This window comes from Talpa europaea, assembly GCF_964194135.1.
Source record: "Talpa europaea genome assembly, chromosome: 7".
NCBI lineage: Eukaryota > Metazoa > Chordata > Mammalia > Eulipotyphla > Talpidae > Talpa > Talpa europaea.
In genome coordinates, this window is record NC_140074.1 from 62,469,226 (window position 1) to 62,480,075 (window position 10,850).

Sequence of the window (10,850 nt, forward strand, 5' to 3'; positions counted from 1 at the left end):
CCTGAAGCTCCTAGAACACAGAGAACATGTAGTTGACTGCCTTTAAGTGAAAGGGTTATTATGGTTCCCTGGCAGAGGCACTGAGGCTAGGGAGCAGTCTACCCGTCCTCACTATCATTTACCATCAATCACACTGATTTAGTATTCACTGTTTTTGTTGACGTGCCAAACATCACACAGGCATCACCACATTTTGTCCTCATTAACTTCCCTATAAGACAGGCATTATAATCGTGCCCAGCGCGCAATGTGTACATGGAGATGGAGACAGAGAAAAGGAGGCTTTCTGAGAAAATCTCCAAGGTAGGGAAGCAGGCAAAAAAGTAACCCAATTGAACAGCTACCCGGAGTGCAAATATTCCTTTTCTCATCTCACATGAAGTGAATAACTATAAGAAAGTGAAAATCAAAATCAACAAAAAACTATGAACCAGAGACACTCTATGGGGGGTAGAGGGCGGGAGGGGAGGGACTGGGGTCAAAATAAGGGGGTTGCAATTGTATGGGGAATATAAAAATAAAATTTATTATAAAATAAAAAAATAAATAAAAAAGAAAAAAAAAGAAAAATAAATAAAATTAAAAAAAAAAAAAGAACGTCGACGAAAGAAGCGACCAGAAGATGCACAGCGGGTCAGGTCCAAGGCCCAGTCTCAGAACCACGCGGTGGCGCTGCTGCGTCTCTCCGCTCGCAGGCGCGCGCGTTCTTTGGCACCAAAAGGAAAACCAGGATTCGCTTGGCTTTAAATCTGCCTCCACGCCTAACCCAGAGGCGATGGCTGAACCTGTCCCCACGCTCGGGCCAGGAGCGCCCTCCCCCGCGCCCTCCCCACAAGTGAATGTGCCGTCCCCGCGGGAAGAGGGGGCAGTAGTGGCCTAGAAGGGACACTTCGCACGTGTCCCCAGCGGCGCGGTTGGGGAAGTCCAGTCTGCAGCCCGGCTGCTCCTTCTTGTTTCTTTTCTCAAAAAGGGAAACGCTAAGAATCTTGAACTCGCCACAAATGGAGCAGCCCCAGGAAAGGGTGTGGCCGCAGAGGGGGCGGGTTCCAGGGGCTTCCCGCCAGCAGAGGACGGGGCTGGGGGCTGGCACGGAGCGCTCCGGTCCGCGGCGCCCACTTCCTCGCCCCCTCCACACACACCCGTGCCCACTAATCGAATTCCGTCCCCTATATCTCTTCTCCTTCTGTTAGGGGGAAATGATGTCCTGCGCTAATCCCATACAAGCTTTGTGGACGCCACCCCCACTCAAGACTAAAGCCATCAAGACTCTGGGAAAGACAAATCCCATCACCACCAAGGGAGGGTGGCTGGGACCTGAGGGTGGAGTTGGGCAGCCAGGTTGGATATAAAAACCAAACTCGTGGGCCTTGGGCTCTCTCTGGCTCGCGATTGCTCGCCTCCCGGCTTCACCGCTCCTGGCTGGCGGCCAGCTCTCAGAGCGCCATTTCGGGATTCCTGATCCGTGGATCGGGTAGGACTCATTTAAAACTTTGTCTCCCACTTTTCTCCCTGAGCTGTACATTTCCTCATTTCCCCTTCCCTTGTAAATAAACCTTTTATTAACCTTTCACGTGTGCCTGCAGTAGAGCATTGATAAGTCCTTTTAAGCGCGCAGGTGAGGACCCACAGTCAGGCACCCCGTTTTGTATCAGGGTTGCTCTACAACACTTCTACACTGGCCTCAGTTTTGCAGTCTCGCGAGTTCCTCCGCCAGCCTCCTCCCTGGGCAGGCCTGTCTCCGATGGCTCCCAGGACCTGCTGAGCAGGAGGCATGGGTGGGGACATCCCGCTTCCAAGTTTTCTCCGAATGCAAGCACCAGGAGAAAGGAGCAACACGCAAAAGCCCCGCAGTAGGGGAATCTAGAAACCCAGCAGGAAAACAACAAAATGGAGGCGCAGGGCGGTCTGCTTACCAGAATCCGCAAGTTGCACCACCTGATGAAAGTGGCTGGGGTTCCGAAGCCAGTGCCCTGCGGAGATTTGGGTTTTGATCCGTCTGGGAGAGGGTGGGGCTTCCACCTGGGCGGGGCTGCTTCAGGAAGTGTGTGAGCCCGGGTGTCCTGGGGTCCTGCGGCCTGAGGACCCGCTGCTGTCACTGGTCCACCCGGCCCTGCTCAGCTCTGCGGCTTGCCCTGCGTACTCTTCCCCCAGGTCGGAGGCATCCCACTTCATCACAGCCTTGCAAAGAGCAGCCCCGACAGAGCCTTTTCTGAACTCAGTGAACACTACCTCCTAGTGATCATCTTTGTGACCTCTGACCCTAAGTGTATCCTGTCGTGTAGGCGTGTATCATGGGGATAGGATTCCTTTTTTCTCCTTCCTAGGCTTTCAGTTAACAAGGCAGCGAGTGAAGTATTCAAGAGATGGACTTCTCAGTTTTCTGCATAAGTTGTGTCATGTTAAGGAATAGTCAGATGTTAACTGTACTACATTGTCAGTTTGGCAGGAAAGATTATTCGTTGCCCTCAAAAACTTTGAACAAATGGGGCCTCCCTGGTGGCGCAAGGGGTTAAGCACTGCACTATGAAGCAATCCGCAGACTCAGCAGCATGCATTCGATCCCCGGCTGCCAGGGAGTAACCCACATGGCGCAGCAGACCTTTCCTGCCTCGCCCACCGCTCCCCTATTTCAGTCGGTCTGCCTGTTCTGCTCCCCACTCTGTCTCTGGTGAATCCTCTCACTCCCCACATCACTGGCTGGTACCCCAGCTCTTGTATGCATAAATGGATAAATCTTTAAAAAAAATTAAAAACAAAAACTTTCAACAAATGGAGGCCTCCCTGGTGGTACAAGGGGTTGTCTCAGCACCATGAAGCTATTCGCAGCTACTGCAGCAGGAGTTCGATCCCCAGCCAGGGAGCTACCCACATGGTGCAACAGACCTCTCCTGTCTCACCTGCTGCTCTCTTCAGCAGTGTATTTCAGTAGATTGCTGCACCTCCCCCTGCCGTGACCTTCAGGGCTAATGGCTGTTGCCATGGTCCCTGAGGTCCGGCGTGGGCAAGGAACCATGCGCACAGGGGGAGAACAGCAAACTCCCTAAGATACAGATAAGCCGGATGCCTGTTAAGAGATAAAGACTACCAGAAGCTGCCACAAAGATTGTTAAAAGGAATGCTGACCACACGGAACCTTATCTCGCTTTCTCAAGGCCCACAAACTTTATTCTACTACAACTGTCTTTCTAAAATCTTTTCTTTTTCCCGGTCTAAAAAGGTCACTGGTTGCTAATTAAAAAACATACGTAATTTAATAACTGGGCTAATTCAAATGAAACATTACTAAACTCTGTGTAATAATGGAATTGTTAGTTTAATGATTTCTCTGTTGTGTGCTTGGCTTTGTTAGCTTTAATCTTAATGAAAAGATATTACTTTGTAAAGAGTAAATTCACCCATGCTAGTTAATAATGATTTAGTGGTAGTGAGTAGTTATTAAAACAAAAAAGTAATTACATAGAACAGAAGAAAAATTAATAGCCTGACTACTTAGGAATGTGACTAGGTCCAGATGTAACTTCGGACATAGATCACTGCCCTGTCAATGATAAGCTAAACCTATGAACAAGCTGATTTCGCTCACTGATGTTCGCCGTTCCTATGCTTTTAGAGAACATATATATACTGGCCACCGACTCAAAGAAAATTACACTCAGATTTTCACTCTCTTGAAGTGTGTCTATGTGTCATTTATTCGCCTAATCCTTGACCACTCTGTGCGATCTCTCAATCCTGAGACGGCCTCATCATCCACTGCTGTGCTGGTCCGCGGCAGTAGATCTCCCTGTTCTGCTCCCCACTCTCTATCTGGTGAATCTTCTTATCCCCCCTACTTCTGGCCAGTTCTTGTATGCATAAATAAATAAATATTTTTTAAAAATTTACACAAATGAGTTGGAAAAACTTGTTTTCTACAAGACAGGGTATATTGGTTGCTATAGCTGCCATAGCAAAATATTAGGTGGTTTTAACAATAGAAATTAATTTTCTCATGGTTTTGGAGGCTGGAAGTTTAAGATTAAGGTGTTGGCAGGTTTGACTTCTCCTGAGGTCTTGATCCTTGCCAATGGTCACCTTTTCTCTGTGTCCTCACCGAGCCTTTTCTCTGTGCACGCACACCCTATATCGCTCTCGCTTTTATAAAGACACCAGTCACGTTGGATTAGAGCCCCAGCCCATGTTTTCCATTTAACTTACTCATATCTTTGAAGGTTCTGTCTCCAAAAACTATCACATGGATTAGTAGCAAGCTGAAAAGAAGCAAGCCCACCAAATCCTTACTTTCCTCCCCAATTCTCCATCTTTTTTTTTAACATTTTATTTTATTTTATTTATTTTATTTTTTTGTGGGGCCCTCGCCGGTGGCCGGGGATCGAACCGTCGCCTCAGAGGCTGCGGGCAGCCTTGCAACCCAGCGCTCAACCACTGCACCACCAGGGGAGGCCCCATCTTTTTTTTTTTTAACATTTAAAAAAATTTCTCATTGAGTTCCTCTTATGAACAAAGTATGTTTCAGATACATAGGAGAATTAAAGATGAGAAGACACTGCTGTTGGATATTCAGTGAGCTAATAAAATGACAGGTATAGAAAGTCTTTGCAAAGCAAATAAGAATTGCAGAAATAAAATGCCAGAAACAAAGTATGTCTCAAGCACTTACTCAGTTGACACTAATGACACATATGGATAACATTTTGGCCACAGCCTCATTTTCCCAGGCATGGTGATTCAACCAGGCTCAATGACTGAAAATAGCCAACTCATGGTGATTAAATGAAATCATGGCTGTTCAATTATCAAACAGAGTTTAAAATATGGAATAGGGGCCTTCCTTGTGGCAAAGGGAGTTAAGCATCAGCACTGTGAAGCAATTTGCAGCTACTGCAGCACAAATTCAATGCCCAGCCAGGGAGGTGACCCACATAGTACAGCAGACCTCTCCTGTCTTGCCCACTGCTCCCCTCAGCAGTGTATTTCAGTAGATCCACCTGTTCTGCTTCTACCCTGTCTCTGGTGAATCCTCTCATCCCCCATACCTCTGGCCTATACCCCAACTCTTGTATGCATAAATTAATAAATCTTTTAAAAATATATGGAATAAAGGGTCAAGGAACAAGATTTCCCTTTCCTTTGCTCTGCAATAAAACTGCCTTCAAATCAATCTTCTGACTTTAGGTTTCCAGGAGCACTTCACTTAAAACAATATTGCCACACAAGTAATAAGAGAATGCATGCATCAAATAATCCAGCCAATACAGATATGGATAGTATAAAAATCCAGACAATGCAAACATGGACAGAAAGTCATTGTTACCTATTTGCTGAAAATTCCTTCCCGATGTTTTCCTATTGTGATGCTCTTCAAAACTAGACCAACAAGGCCTCCCTGCTGGCCTAGCAGTTAAGTCTCAGCACTGTCATGGCTATGGCCTGAGTTCAATCCTGGCCAGAGAGCTAACCCACATATGGCACAGCAGACCTCTCCTGTCTCTCCCCCATCCTTTCTCCCTACCCCTCGACAACTTCCATGACCTCGGTCCGGAGAGATAATGCATGCAAAATGTCATTATAAAACTGGAGAGTAATATTAGCTGCATAATTGAAAGAATCCCTTTATCCACGTGGGACACCATGTATGGAGAGAATGCCAAGGCTTCTTCCCCGGCACGGTGATACGTGGCTGCTGCAGCACCCTGTGAGCCCCACACTGGAGGACAATTTGCCATCCGCTGTTTCTAGCCGTCGTGACATCCAGGGAAAGGCAGGGGGGATAAATGATCTCCCCTCTGCCTATCTAATCTGAAAACCCTCTATAATAAAAGATAAACTGACAGGGAAATAACGTGTATGCTTCTCTCTAGACATGGGAGAGGCCCAGAAGAACCGAGTAACTCTCTGAAAGGGCTCCAGCCATCATCTTAAGTATCACTTTCAGCTAAAGACAAGACACTGAGGGTTGGGTGAAGGAGGTCAGTTATGGGAGGTTACCGGGAAGGCAGAGCAAACTAGGGGATGGCTGCCATGCAGATTTAAGTCGCTGCCTTCTCGACTGACAAGAGCTTTTAGAAATGTAGGCATTCTCCAATTCCTGGTACAGAGTCGGAGATGGCCCGATGAATGGAGATTTCCCTTATAAACGTTAAGTGTCTCCTACAAAAGGGAAATTCTACTTGGGTTTTCAGAGCTTTTCCTATTTTCTGTTTCTTAAAAAATAACAAGCTCAAGGTAATCCTTACACTGAAAATCCAGGTTTGGGGGGTGGTTTACTTTGCTCCCCTTCAGAAGCATATATTCATCCCTATGGACCAAAGGAAATTGAAGCTCTAAATGGTAAAACAACTAAGACAACTGCATAGTTTAGCCAGCTTGTAGCACAGCTGAGATTTGAACCCAAGTTATCCTGAGAGAAACACCAGCTCTTCTTTGTTAATGGTGATCTGGGTGTAAGGGTGTATGTGGGTGCACATGTGGGTTTTCCAAATGGCCCTGTGGCCCCTAATACTTGGAGTGTAAGCGTGGGTTACACTCCATCACCCCCCAAGGTGTCCCAGCTCCAACTGCTGCCTGGCATTCTGAAACTTGTCCTGGGGTCTCTGCTTGCAAATTCATTATCTTATACCAGGTTATCATCTCCCCAACACTTAATTGTCCACTCTTCACAATTCTGTCCTTGTGTCTCCTCTCTTCCTCATAGCCACAGGGCAATCTTATTTTGCCTGTGCCCCACAAACCCCATGTGGACCCTCCCAAATGTTGCTTGTGTGGAAGTGGGGTTTAATTTAAAGTAAGTATTTCCCTGCTAGTGTACTACATGCCCAGCTGGAAGTTTGGGGGCAAGAAAAATACAAGTCAGCAAGAAAGTGGTTGGTATTCCCTGATCTCTCTGGGATGATTGAGAAAAACGTCTCTTGCGTGGGTCCCCACAGCCGAGACTAGTGCCTGGGACACTCCTGTTGGGTGAGCCTGATTGGGCTGAGTCCTGAGGCAATGCTGGTATTTGTACTTGTCAGGACTGAAGAGAGGGGAAGGAGGAGCTGGCAGAGTTGGCCAAGCATAAAGCTCAATCTTAGTAATCTCATGGGGCTGTTATTTATGTTCTCTTCTCTCCTTGGTTTTTACTTTCTGGCCACTGCTAACCACTATCATAGTGAGTATGAATTTTAGTTCAGGTAAGATTCTGTGTTGCTTCATTATAATTACTCCCTGGCAGATGTCTTCAGCTTCCACACTCCTCTCCTCCTCCATCAGCAGCCTGCACCACCCTAACCCCAAATAAAACCAAGCACTGTTTTTTCACATCTCCTGATAAGCAACCAAATATTATTGCAAAGAAAAATCACACAACCAGACTGACTGGTTTTACTTTATCACAAACAACATACAAGCATGCAGTCTGTCTTTATACAAGAACCAGGGTACAGGTCAGATGCGCGGGAGGGTGAGAGATTCACCAGAGACAGAGCGGGGAACAGAACAGGCAGACTGACTGAAATACACTGCTGAGGGGAGCAGCAGGTGAGACAGGAGAGGTCTGCATCGCCATGTGGGTTTCTCTGAGGCCGGTGGGGATAGAACCGGCACTGCAGAGGCTGTGGACAGCTTCACAGCGCTGTGCTCAACTGCCTGCACCACCAGGGAGGCCCGATCTGATCTGATCTTAGGCTTTGTTGAGAAAATAGAAGCCACTAGACCAGAGACTTCATCTTTTCATGAGAAAGTTACAAAGTTCTTTGCACTTGTACCTACCTTCTCTTTTCTCCCTGCTCTGATGAAGAAAATTTCTCTCTTCCTACCAAAGGTTAATGTGCTTGGATCTCATCTCTTCTGTCTCAGGCTTTTGGAGTTGTCTATTTTCTCCTGTATTTTTAAAGGTGTCTGTATCAACTAGAATGCTTTCTGCTGCAAATGAAAAAGCAAAGTCCACATGTAGAGGAAAGGCTCCCAAATTTTTATCTCTCTTGCCCATGATCCAGAGCCATCCAGTGGGTCTTATAATTGTAGAACTTTTATAGGGCATTATAATTATAGGCTGACATGTCCTTAAGCTTCCTGTGTAAAACATTATCATGGAGAATATTTCTGAAGTGACTGCTTACCTAACTTCACAGATTATTGAAACAAAAACATTGGAGATGTTTCTTTGCAAATATTTTTCCTTTTAAAAACAGAGCCAAAGCCAAGTGTTTAAATTATATGTTTGGCCCAATTCTCTTAATTACCACTATCCCCTTACGAAGCATAAGGAGTGGGGCTATGTTTAGCTTTCCTCTTTTATCTATGCAAGAAATCAGGTTTATTTTCCCTTCTTAGATGCTTGGTTTTAAATATAGTTTCATTCATGAATTCTGAAGGAAGCCTAAGAAAAATAGCCACCAGACATCTGTAACCGGCTGTGTAGCACCCTCTGGTGGATAATTTTGGAACCAATATAGTCTTTGCTGGGTACTTCGGCGTCATTTCCGAGATAGGGGAAGCAGGAGGAGTCCCCTCCATGATATTGGATCTGCAGGGTTTTATCTGGGTTCTCCGGAGGTCATAGGTAAGCAGCTGGCTTCTGCCTCCCTGGTGACCTAGTAGGTCCAGGAGTGGGCTGTGTGAACGGTGTGAATTTTCTGCTTGCCCTAAATAAGAATGCCAAAGGAGCGGGGGAAATTAATAGGAAAAGGAGTTAATTCACAGAAGCTGCTGAGTGGGCTGAACAGTAAAAGGCAGTGGATGTTAAAAAAAAAAACCCAAAAACCCAGAACTGGAAGTAATATTGCCAGAACCAACCGGTCCCAATTCTCCAAATTGATGACTAAAAGAAACATAAGGAAGAAATTGGCATTAATGTTTTAAAAGTCAGTATATATGAAGATAGAAGAAGTGAGCTTATATTCCTACAAGCATGACATTTGAAAATGGGTTTGGCAGGCCTCCCTGGTGGTGCAGGCAGTTGAGCACAGTGCTGTGAAGCTGTGCAGCATCTGCAGTGTGATCCCGGCTAGCCAGCGAGAATCCCACATGGCGCAGCAGACCGCTCCTGTCTTGTCCGCTGCTCCCCTCAGCAGTATATTTCAGTCAGTCTGCCTGTCCTGTTCCCTGCTCTGTCTCTGGTGAATCCTCTCACCCTCCCACATATCTGGCCTGTACCCCAGTTCTTGTATGCATAAATAAATCTTTTTAAAAAAGGGTTTGGCAATGAGATTTGGGTATTTCAACTCCACAAACTACCTAGCTCATACCAGCAGACCATTGATATCATCAAAGGAAGTTCAAGAGCAATACATGCATGTGTGTAGACACATACATACACACAAGCACGTATCTGGGAAGGGTAATTCTGACCAAAATCCTCCCACAGCAAGTCCAGAATCTCTCTGATCCTTGTCTGGCATGAAGCTTTTGTGTTTTTTTAAATTTTTATTTAGTTTTTCCCTGACCTTTTGTGGTTTAGATGGTAAATTTTGTTAGGTGCATTTTACTGTGATAAAAAAAATAATCTTAGACTTGGGACAAGAGCTTCCTCTGAGTTTCTAAGTTCCTTATTTGTTTACTTTTCTCTCAACATTAGGGATAGTGACCCTTTTCCACATTTACTATTAAAAATTATTTTCTATTGTGCATAAACATAGAAAAATACTGTCCTAACCATTTTGAAGTGTACAATTCAGTGGCCTTCAGTACCCTTACTATGTTGAAGGAACATCACCATGACCTAGTTCCAGAATATTTTATCACCCCAAAAGGAAATCCTGCCCCCATCAAACATGTATTTATCACTTCTTTTGCTCTGAGAGTATGATTGTCACCGGACACTGGTACTGTGGGGAAGAAACTAACTCTGCTGAGAAGTAACAGCTGCAACCACTCCAGGAACAAAGATACTGACTGGAATTGTGTTAATTTTCCAGGGCTGCTACCAAGTAATCACAAACTGAGTGGCTTAACACAACAGTCAAGGTGTTGATAGGGCTGGTGGGTTTCTCCTAGGACCTCTGAGGGAAAATCTGCTCTGGGCCTCTCTTCTGGCTTCTGTGGTTGCTGGCAATCCTCCGCCTTCCCAGGCTTGTGATGGCATAACTCCAGCCTCTGCACCTGTCTTCACATGGATGTATTTCCTGTGTGTGTCTTTGTTTTCTCTTTCCTGTGTGTGTCATTGGATTAGGGCCCAACCCAATCTTGTGTGAATTCATTTAAAGTAATTTCATCTGCAAAGACCCTTTTTAATTGTCACATTCACAGGCACTGGAGGTTAGGACTTGAATGCATCTTTTGGGGGGAGTCACAACTCAATCCAGAACAGGAGCTATCACCAATGTGGTAGCAAAGAAATGGAGCTGGACAGGGAACTCTGCCTGTTGATCAGTTTATTTTGAGGGGGGAAAAAATGTTCCTTTTCCTATTCCAGCCTTGCTTGCAGTGTGCCTCCAGCGCCCTCTATTGGCAGAGTTTCACGTCTAGCCAGCTAGGGATGGAGAAATGTAGTTTGCAGAGGACAATTCTCCAGGGTAAGGTATGGTGAGTTTGCTGCTCAGAAGAAATAAGATAATAGTCAAAGGCCAAGGTTCTACCTGATGGGAAGTGAGTCTCCTCTGGGCTAGTTTGATCTTGACTGTGAAGTTCTAAAGCAGCTATGGGACTATTATCTGGGGAGGGAAAATCCAAGTAAAGAGATACTTAGGCTAAGTTCCTTGGCTAAGTTCCACAGAAAATAGAGAATTGGAGGGCATGGCAGGGAGGGAGAGATGAAATTTCAGGTAAAAGGACCAGTATAAGCAAAAACATAACACGTGAAAAGCTAGACTGTCACGGAATCCTGACAGCCATGTTAGTTATTTGAACATCCGATGGTAAAGTTGGGTAAGAGT